Raw genomic sequence first — 10,876 nt, forward strand, 5'->3', positions numbered from 1 at the left:
TTTAAAACAGTGTTTGGCCACAAGAAAATTCCCAGCAATATCCATGACCCACAAAATTAGCGCAATCTGGTTCCACTTTGTATAATAAAATAATATGTTGTTTTTCAATTGCCATTGACCCCAGGTTGCAAGTTACATAAACTGAGTGTGCCCAGGTGAACCAAGAATGCAACCATGGGCAGAACCTAAGTGCCTGAACCAAGGAAGGGGGATGGAATTAAGAAGTAGACACCAGGCCAGGCAGAGTAACTCACACCTGTAATGCCAGTGCTTTGGGAGGCCAAGGTGTGAAGATTTCTTGAGGCCACGAATTTGAGACCAACCTAGGCAACATAGCAAGACCCTATCTCAACAAAAAAAGAAAAAAAAAGGAAGAGAACACCTCATGGCATGATCCATGATCCAATCAGATTGAACCCTGGCATCACCCCAAGGCATGATCCAATCAGATCATGCCTCCTGGCATTATTGCATTGCAAGATCCAATCAGATCATGCCTCATTACCATCTTCAGACTCCAGCTTGAAAGACAAATTTGAACATTGCCTCCTGTCTTGTGGCCAGTCAATTTGCAATAAAGCCTTGTTTTCTCAAAAGCTGGTGCAATAGTATTGGCTTTTATGCATATCAGGCAGCAAGCCATTGCTTGCTAGGTAACAATGAGAACATAGAAAAGCAGATTTAAATTACTAGTCCCTATTGAAAATATATAGTTTATTTTTTAATTTAACAAGTGCTTTTTGACCGTTTTATATAAGGCATAGTAATATGTGTGTAAAGTAGTTCCTATAGAGATTACACAGACCATGATATCTTATTTTCATTATTAAATATTTGAAGAATACAAAATATTATAGACAATATTGATTATCACCTATATTGATGTATCTAACCCATAAGGTGATGAAATAATCTGTACAACAAAACCCCCTGACATGAGTTTACCTATATAACAAACCTGCACATGTACCCCTGAACCTAAAAGTTAAAAAAAAAAAAAAAAAAGGCCAGTGTAGTGGCTCACGCCTGTAATCCCAGCACTTTGGGAGGCCAAGGCAGGAGGATCACTTGAGGTCAGGAGTTCGAGACTTCCTCCCTACTAAAAATACAAAAATTAGCCAGATGTGGTGGCGCACGCCTGTAGTCCCAGATCCTCAGGAGCCTGAGGCAGGAGGATCACTTGAACCCAGAAGGCGGAGGTTGCAGTGAGCCGAGATCACACCACTGCACTCCAGCCTGGGTGACAGAGCAAGACTCCGTCTCAAAAAAATACATTACTTCAGTTGACATCTCCAATATCCCTCCTCAATCCCCATAGGTAACTACTGTCACCAATTTGATGTTTATCAGTCTCTCATTCTCAAAAATATTTTAGTACTTTTACTATATACTTATATATCCATAAACAACATGTAGCACTTTCTGCAAGTTTTAAATTTTTTTTTTTTTGAGATGGAGTCGCTCTGTCGCCCAGGCTAGAATGCAGTGGCATGATCTCAGCTCACTGCAACCTCCCCATCCCAGGCTCAAAGGATCCTCCTGCCTCAGCCTCCCAAATAGCTGGGATTACAGGCACACCAGCATGACTAGCTAATTTTTGTATTTTTAGTAGAGACAAGGTTTCACCATGTTGGTCAGGTTGGTCTCAAACTCCTGACCACAAGTGATCCACCCGCCCAGGCCTCCAAAAGTGCTAGGATTACAGGGGTGAGCCACCACACCCAGCCAAATTTTAACATTTTAAGCAAAATGTCATACCACTATTCACATGTTCTGCAACTTACTTCTTCATTCATTATGTTATTAACTTTACCCACATTGATACATACAAATCAACCTCATTCATGTTAACCATCCTTTAAAAAGGATACATGGATGAATAGGATGGATAGATAATAGTTAGATGTAAACAGACCAAAGGACCAACGGTTGCATGAACGTACTACAAGTTACCCATTCTCCTGTGAATGGGCATATACATCGTTTACAGTTTATTATGATTCAAATAGAGCAATGAAGATTCATGTACAAGTCTTCTTGTGTACGTGTATGATATCTACCACCTGTATCTGAGATTGGAATTGTTTGGTCATAGGGCAAGCGTGTTTCAAGTTTAACAGATATTTTCCAAATTGCTTACGGAAGTGGTTGTACAAATTCACACTTGCCCCAGAAGTGTTTAAGCTGCACATTAGTTTAGAGCTTTATTCATGGTATTGGCTGACTATTTTTTTTTTGCCACTATGAATAATGTAAAATTGTATCTCACTGTGGTTTTACTTTGCATTTACCTGACTACTAGTGAAAATTAGCATATTTTTATGTTTATTGGCCATTCTGACTTTCTGTTCGTCTGTCCACTTTTCTATGAAGATTTGTTTTGCTAATAAATGTATACAAATTCTATTTATTTTTTTTTAGTTATATGTTGTTACTGTAGTTTTTTGTGGTTTTTTTGTTTTGTGTTGTTTTGTTTTTTACTTTAAGTTCTGGGATACATGTGCTGAAAGTGCAGGTTTGTTACATAGGTATACATGTGCCATGGTGATTCGCTGCATCTATCAACCCATCACCTAGGTTTTAAGCCCCACATGAATTAGGTATTTGTCCTAATGCTCTCCCTTCCCTTGCCCCCCCACACAACAGGCCCCAGTGTATGATGTTCCCTTCCGTGTGTCCATGAGCTCTCGTCGTTCAACTCCCACTTATGAATGAGAACATATGGTGTTTGGTTTTCTGTTCCTGTGTTCATTTGCTGAGGATGATGGTTTCCAGCTTCATCCATGTCCCTGCGAAGGACGTGAGATTCTTTTTTATGGCTGCGTAGTATTCCGTGGTATATATGTGCCACATTTTCTTTATCTAGTCTATCATTGGTGGGCATTTGGGTTTGTTCCAAGTCTTTGCTATTGTAAATAGTGCTGCAATAAACATATGTGTGCACGTCTTTATAGTAGAATGATTTATAATCCTTTGGGACCCAGTAATGGGATTGCAGGGTCAAATGGTATTTCTGGTTCTAGATCCTTGAGGAATCACCACACTGACTTCCACAATGGTTGAACTAATTTACACTGACACCAACAGTGTAAAAGCATTACTATTTCTCTGCATCCTCTCCAGCATCTGTTTCCAGACCTTTCAATTATCGCCATTCTAAATGGTGTGAGATGGTATCTCATTGTGGTTTTGATTTGCATTTCTCTAATGACCAGTGATGATGAGGTTTTGTTCATATGTTTATTGGCCGCATAAATGTCTTCTTTTGAGAAGTGTCTGTTCATATCTTTTGCCCACTTTTCGATTGAGTTTTTTTTCTTTTGTTTAAGTAAATTTGTTTAAGTTCCTTGTAGACTCTGGATATTAGACCATTGTCAAATGGATAGTTTGCAAAAATTTTCTCCCATTCTGTAGGCTGCCTGTTCACTCTGATGATAGTTTCTTTTGCTGAGCAGGAGCTCTTTAGTTTAATTAGATCCCATTTGTCAATTTTGGCGTTTGCTGCATTGTTTTTGGTGTTTTAGTCATGAAGTCTTTACTCATGCCTATGTCCTGAATGGTGTTGCCTAGGTTTTCTTCTAGGGTTTTTATGGTTTTAGGTTTTACATTTAAGTCTTTATTTATCTTGAGTTGATTTTTGTATAAGGTGTAAGGTAGGGGTCCAGTTTCAGTTTTCTGTGTGTGGCTAGAAATGCATATGGCCAGTTTTCCCAGCACCATTTATTAAATAGGGAATCGTTTCCCCATTGCTTGTTTTTGTCACTTTGTCAAAGATCAGATGGTTGTAGATGTGTGGTGTTATTTCTGAGGCCTCTGTTCTGTTCCATTGGTCTATATATCTGTTTTGATGCCAGTACCACACTGTTTTGCTTACTGTAGCCTTGTAGTATAATTTGAAGTCAGGTAGCATTATGCCTCCAGCTTTTTTCTTTTTGAGACAGAGTTTCTCTCTTGTTGCCAAGGCTGGAGTGCAATGGGGCGATCTCAGCTCACTGCAACCTCCTCCCAGGTTCAAGTGACTCTCCTGCCTCACCCTGCCAAGTAGCTGGCATTACAGGCATGAGCCACCACATCCGGCTAATTTTTTGTATTTAGTAGGGATGGGGTTTCACCATGTTGGCCAGGCTGGTCTTGAACTCCTGACCTCAGGTGATCTAACTCCCTCAGCCTCTCAAAGTGCTGGGATTACAGGTGTACACCACCACACCAGGCCTACAATTTCTATTTTTTTGTTGTCGTTGTTTTTTGGGGTTTTTTTAGACGAAGTCTTGCTCTGTCGCCCAGGCTGGAGTGCAGTGGTGCAATCTTGGCTCACTGCAAGCTCCACCTCCTGGGTTCATGCCATTCTCCTGCCTCAACCTCCCTAGTAGCTGGGACTACAGGCACCTGCCACCACACCTGGCTAATTTTTTGTCTTTTTAGTAGAGACAGGGTTTCACCATGTTAGCCAGGATGGTCTCTATCTCCTGACCTCATGATCCGCCCGCCTCAGCCTCCCCAACATGCTAGGATTACAGGCGTGAGTCACTGCACCTGGCCCAAATTCTTTTTCTTAACAATAAAACCTTGTGGTTATCTATGGTGCAAATACATTGCCCAGTTGGTGGCTTATCTTTTTGCTCTAAGTTAAGGGGTATTTTGATGTAGAGAAGTTCTTAATTTTGGTCAAATTTAACAATCTTCCTTTATGATTAAGTTTTTTGTACCTTGTTTCAAGAGGCTTCCCTGTCCTAAAGACATAAATATATTCTCAATGTTTTATTTTAAATCTTTTAAAGTTTTGGTTTTCACATTTAGGTATTTATTGCATTGGGATTTGTTTTTGTACCTGGTATGGGATAAGTATCTAATTTTATTATTCTTTGTTTTTTAAAAGTTGTCCTTTCACCATTTATTGGGTCGTTTCCCCACCACATTTTCCTCCCACTGTCACATCAAGTTTTCATGTATGTCCATTCTATTCTTTTTTTTTTTTTTTTTTTTTTTTTTTGAGACAGAATCTCACTCTGTCGCCCAGGCTGGAGTGCAATAGCACAATCTTGGTTCACTATAACCTCCACCTCCCAGGTTCAAGCTATTCTCGTGCCTCAGCCACCTGAGTAGCTGGGATTACAGGTGTGTGCTACCACACCCAGCTAATTTTTGTATTTTTCATAGAGACAGGGTTTCACCATGTTGGCCAGGCTGGTCTCAAACTCCCGACCTCAGGTGATCCGGCCCCCTTGGCCTCCCAAAGTGTTGGGATTACAGGCATGAGTCACTGCACCAGCCTTTCCACTCTATTGCTTACATCTATTTGTCTATCTTTGCCTTGCACCTATTTGTTTATGTTACTACAGTTTTACTGCAAGTCTTAATGTTTGGAGAGGCAAGTTTCCCTCACCTTCTTCTTCAAAATTGTCTTGGTTCTGTTTGCCCTTATGCTCTCCCAATTAAATTTGAAAATCAGCTTCTCAAATTGCAAAAAAAAAAAAAAAAAAAAGCTATTGGGATTTTGATTGATTGAATTGGAACCATACTAAATTTATAAATTATTTGACATATCTTTTTACGATATTGAGACTCCTTATTCATGAGTATTGTATATGTTTACATTTATTTAGGCCTTAATGTCTTCAATAAAATTTTATACTTTTCTGTTTTGTCTGAGACCAAGTCTTGCTCTGTCGCCCAGGCTGGAATGCAATGGCGCAATCTCAGCTCACTGCAACCTCCACCTCCCGGGTTCAAGCAATTTTCCTGTCTCCACCTCCCGAGTAGCTGGGATTACAGGCATGCACCACCATGCTTGGCTAACTTTTGTATTTTTAGTAGAGACGGGGTTTCACCATGTTGGCCAGGCTGGTCTCGAACTCCTGACTTCAAATGATCTGCCCGCCTCAGCCTCCAAAAGTGCTGGGATTACAGGCATGAGCCACCACGCCCAGCCAGTTTTATACTTTTCTACATGAAGATATTATACAAATTCTGTCAGATTTATTCTAGGTACCTTACATTTTTGTTGTTACTATTGCAAATTATAACATTTAAAAAATTACAGTTTCTATATTATGTCTGAGATTTGCTTCAAGACATAGTGATAGAAATGGTTTATAACTAATTGAATAAAACAAGAATTAATTAGCCCATTCTTTTCTGCTGGAGTGCAGTGGCGCAATCTCAGCTCACTGCAACATCTGCCTCCCAGGTTCAAGCGATTCTTGTGCCTCAGCCTACCAAGTAGCTGGGATCACAGGTGCACACCATGATGCCTGGCTAATTTTTATATTTTTAGTAGAGATGGGGTTTTGCCATGTTGGCGAGGCTGGTCTTGAACTCCTGACCTAAGGTGATCCATCCCCACCTCGGCCTCTCAAAGTACTGGGATTACAGGGGTGAGCCACCGCGCCCAGCCAATTAGTCCATTCTTAAATAAAAAATAAAGGAAATAGACATGTCACCTTTTAAACATAGATGGAATGATGAAGTTAGAAATCACTATTTGCAACCATCATAGTAATAACTGATTTAGATAAGAATCATTAGTAAGTCTAAAAATTACTTGTTAAAGTTTGATGAGGAACAGGACATTTATACAATCTCAAAATAGCCTCACAAATTACTCATTAATTACAAAGGAAAAAATGTTAACTTTACAGTGGAGAGGCATGGCAGACTCTAAGCAAGGATTCACAATTAACACCAATAATGAGATAAACACATCTAATGCCTACTGACGTGATGCAGTGAGAGGGACACAATATCACTTCTGTGGCATTTCTGCCAAAATGCACAGCCTGGATCTAATCATGAGGACACAGCATACAATCCAACTTGGGGTCGCTTTACAAAATAACTGGCCCATACTCTTTAAAAATGTCAGAAATGTGAAAGACAGAATTGTGAAAAAGAAATTAAACTATTCAAAATTAAGTGAGAACAGGAACATGACAATTGAATGCAAAGTAAGATGCTGCATTAGATCCTGGGGAAAATATTTAATTGCTATATAGAACATTTTTCGAACAACTGGCAGAATTTATATAAGAACTAAAGATTAGATAATGGTATTACATCAAAGCGGGGTGACCAGATGTCTCAATTTACCTGGGACAGTACTCATTTATATTTGTTATCCCTGTGTAAATTTTTTTTAATTTTTTGTATTGAGACATAATAGATGTACTTATTTTGGGGATACATGTGATAATTTGATACATTTATATAATGTGTAAAGATAAAATCAGGGTTCCGTGTAAATGATTAATAGGGCCTCCTGGCCAGGCACGGTGGCCCACACCTGTAATCCTAGCACTTTGGGAGGCTGAGGAGGATGGATCACTTGAGGTCAGGAGTTTGAGACCAGCCTGGCCAACATGATGAAACCTTGTCTCTATGAAAAATACAAAAATTAGCCGGGCATGGTGGCACACACCTGTGATCCCAGATACTCAGGAGGCTGAGGCAGAGGAATCACTTGAACCCAAGAGATGGAGGTTGCAGCGAGCCGAGATTGCGCCACTGCACTCCAGCCTGGGTAACGGAGCAAGACTCTGACTCAAAAAATAAATAAATAAAAGTGCCTCCTTTCACTCTCAAAAGTAACCCATATAGAGGTCACCCATATAGGGGAAAGTCTGCTGTGGGGATTTCTGAGAAATCTTTTGTTCTCCTCACAGAAGATGATAGATGCAGACATCACCACCATTCTCCCTTATACCATCATTCTCTTTTGTGTGAAAGTTGCCAGAATCAAAATGGAGTCACTAATCTTTAAAGAAAGAAGAGTCCTGACAAATCGAGCCGGGGAAGGCCATGAAGAGAAGGTTCTTTATGCTTGTATGCCTCACAAAAAAGACTCTGGAAAAATCATATCCTTGCACAGAAGCCACCAGAAACTTCCATAAAAAACACTGCAAGAACATCTGCCCCAGAACTGCCTGTCCAACCTGGACTGACATCATCCTTGTTATTGATCTTTGTAGCCAAATATAATTATTTTAAAACAATTGTGCAATCCGCCTCTTTTCTTTAAAAACCTTTGTCTTCCTTTACCTCCCTGAATATGCACATAGTTTACTATGACAGGTATATTCTCATTGCAATACTCTATTCCCAAATAAATGTCTTTTTCTTTTAGAGAGCCTCCCTTTGTTTGTTATTTAGGTTGACTTATACGGTGTCACTTGAAATCTTAAGTGATGTCTGGATCTGCAGCAACCATCTTACAACCTTGAGGTGACAAGCTGGAAGAAAAGGCCAGAAGATGCACATAGAGTTTAATCCTGACAGAGATGAGTTACTGAAGCAATGCCAGTGACCTCCTATCCACTAATTTACTATTACTTAACAAACTTTTTTCTTTTTTTTTTTTTTTTGAGACAAGGTCTCACTCTGTCACCCAGGCTGGAGTGCAGTGTTGTGATCTCAGCTCACTGCAAACTCCATCTCCCAGGTTCAAGTGATTCTCATGCCTCAGCCTCCTGAGTAGCTGGGATTACAGGTGTGTACCACCACGCCTGGCTAATTTTTGTATTTTGTTGTTGCTGTTGTTGTTGTTGTTGAGACAAAGTCTCACTCTGTCGCCCAGGCTGGAGTGCTGTGGCACGATCTCAGCTCACTGCAACCTCTGCCTCCCAGGTTCAAGTGATTCTCCTGCCTCAGCCTCCCAAGCAGCTGGGATTACAGGCACCCGTCACCGTGCCTGGCTAATTTTTGTAGTTTTAGTAGAGACGGGGTTTCACCTTATTGGCCATACTGTTCTCAAACTCCTGACCTAGTGATCCGCCCACCTCAGCCTCCCAAAGTGCTGGGATTACAGGAGTGAGCCACCGCACCTGGCCAATTTTTGTATTTTTAGTAGAGACAGGGTTTGCCATGTTGGCCAGCTGGTCTCAAACTCCTGACCACAGGTAATCCACCCCCCGCCTCAGCCTCCCAAACTGCTAGATCACAGGTGTGAGCCACCGTGCCTGGCCTAAGAAAACAAACTCTTACAAGTCATGCTATTTGAAGCCAGTTCTCCCACTTATGCACCAAACTGAATCCTCTCTCAACCTTCTTGCCATCGTTTCAGCAATTCTCCAATCTCTCTCCTACATCATGACTTGTACTAAGTACCCAGTACAATAACTGAATAGAAGAGCTACCCCTATGTCCATCATTGTGAAGTTTTAGAACACCTGCAATAAAAGATAAAGATTCCAAATAAAATAAATATTTATGTACTTATCTTCTAAATAGAGCCTAAAACCTTCCATAGAATAGGGACAAAAAGGAACAAAGGAACAAGAATCAGAATGGCATTAAGGTTCTTAATGGATACAAGAAAGTGAAGCAATCAATGTCTTTAAAATCCTGAAAGAAAATTATTTTCAACCCTAGAAGTCCATGCTCAGCCAATCTATTATAAGAACAGAGACCTTTTTTTTTTTTGTTTTGAGACAGAGCCTCACCCTGTCACCCAGGCTGAAGTGCAGTGGTACAATCTCGGCTCACTGCAACCTCCACCTCCCAGGCTCAAGCGATTCTCCTGCCTCAGCCTCCCGAGTAGCTGGATTTCAGGTGCCCACCAATACACCCAACTAATTTTTGTATTTTTAGTAAGATGAGGTTTCACCATGTTGGTCAGGCTGGTCTCGAACTCCTAACTGCAGGTGATCCACCCAGCTTGGCCTCCCAAAATGCTGGGATTACAGGCGTGAGCCACCATGACTGGCCAACAGAGCATGCCTGGCCAAAAGAGATCTTTTTTTTTTTTTTTGAGACGGAGTCTCACTCTGTCTCCCAGGCTAGAGTGCCATGGCGCAATCTTGGCTCACTGCAAGCTCCACCTCCCGGGTTCACGCCATTCTCCTGCCTCAGCCTCCCGAGCAGCTGGGACTACAGGCGCCTGCCACCACGCCTGGCTAATTTTTTGTATTTTTAGTAGAGACGGGAGTTTCACCGTGTTAGCCAGGATGGTCTCGATCTCCTGACCTCGTGATCCGTCCTCCTCGGCCTCCCAAAGTGCTGGGATTACAGGCGTGAGCCACCGCACCCGGCCAGCAGAGACCTTTTTAAACATGCAAAGACTTAGTAAGAATGAGTTCTGTCAAAATAAGGGAGAAAACCAAGAGGCCATATGCTCCAGGAAACAAGATTTCAGACAGCCGGAAAGAGATGTAGGGAAGTCCTAGAAAAATAATTGAGTAGCAGAACCAGAGAACAACCAGCCCACACAGAAACAGGAGGAGAAAGCCGTGAGAGGGAAATCTCCAGGGACAGGGTGGGGGAGGGGGTTGAAATAGACTGAATAAGTCTATAATCTATTTAATTATTTAGAGAACACTATTAGTAGTGACAGATCTGAGAGAACAACCAAAAAAGGGTTAAGGTAAATAAAAACCTTTGCAAGCAAAAAAGCAAGGCAATAATTAACTCCAAGAAAAGCAAAAAATGTTACTATAAAAGAAAAATACTTGATTAAATAGTTAATAATATTCACATACTTAATTATATAAACACTATTCATTTAACCAGAAATGTGATAAAATTATATTCAAACTATAAGGATAAAGGAAATGAGCAGGAAAGTGATCCAAAAAAAGCCAAATTTGCACCATAACAGAAAGTCAATTGAGAATAGCTAAAATTAATAAAAAATAACAGTATATCATTTAGAAGTTCAGAGATAAATACCAGAAGAAATAGCTAAAAGTTGAGACCATTTGCCTCTGATGAGCAGCAATGAAGGATGAGGATAAGGGCAATGAATTGCCATTTTTCATTTTAAGCTTTTGAATATTAATTGAATTTTTAGCTATATATGTATAAAATTATTTTGATTTAAAATTTAAAAAGTAATTTCTTTTTAAAAAAAGGAAGAAATATATTGGGGAAAAAAGACTGCTGACAA

The sequence above is a fragment of the Symphalangus syndactylus genome, chromosome 17 (assembly GCF_028878055.3).
Source record: "Symphalangus syndactylus isolate Jambi chromosome 17, NHGRI_mSymSyn1-v2.1_pri, whole genome shotgun sequence".
Classification (NCBI taxonomy): domain Eukaryota; kingdom Metazoa; phylum Chordata; class Mammalia; order Primates; family Hylobatidae; genus Symphalangus; species Symphalangus syndactylus.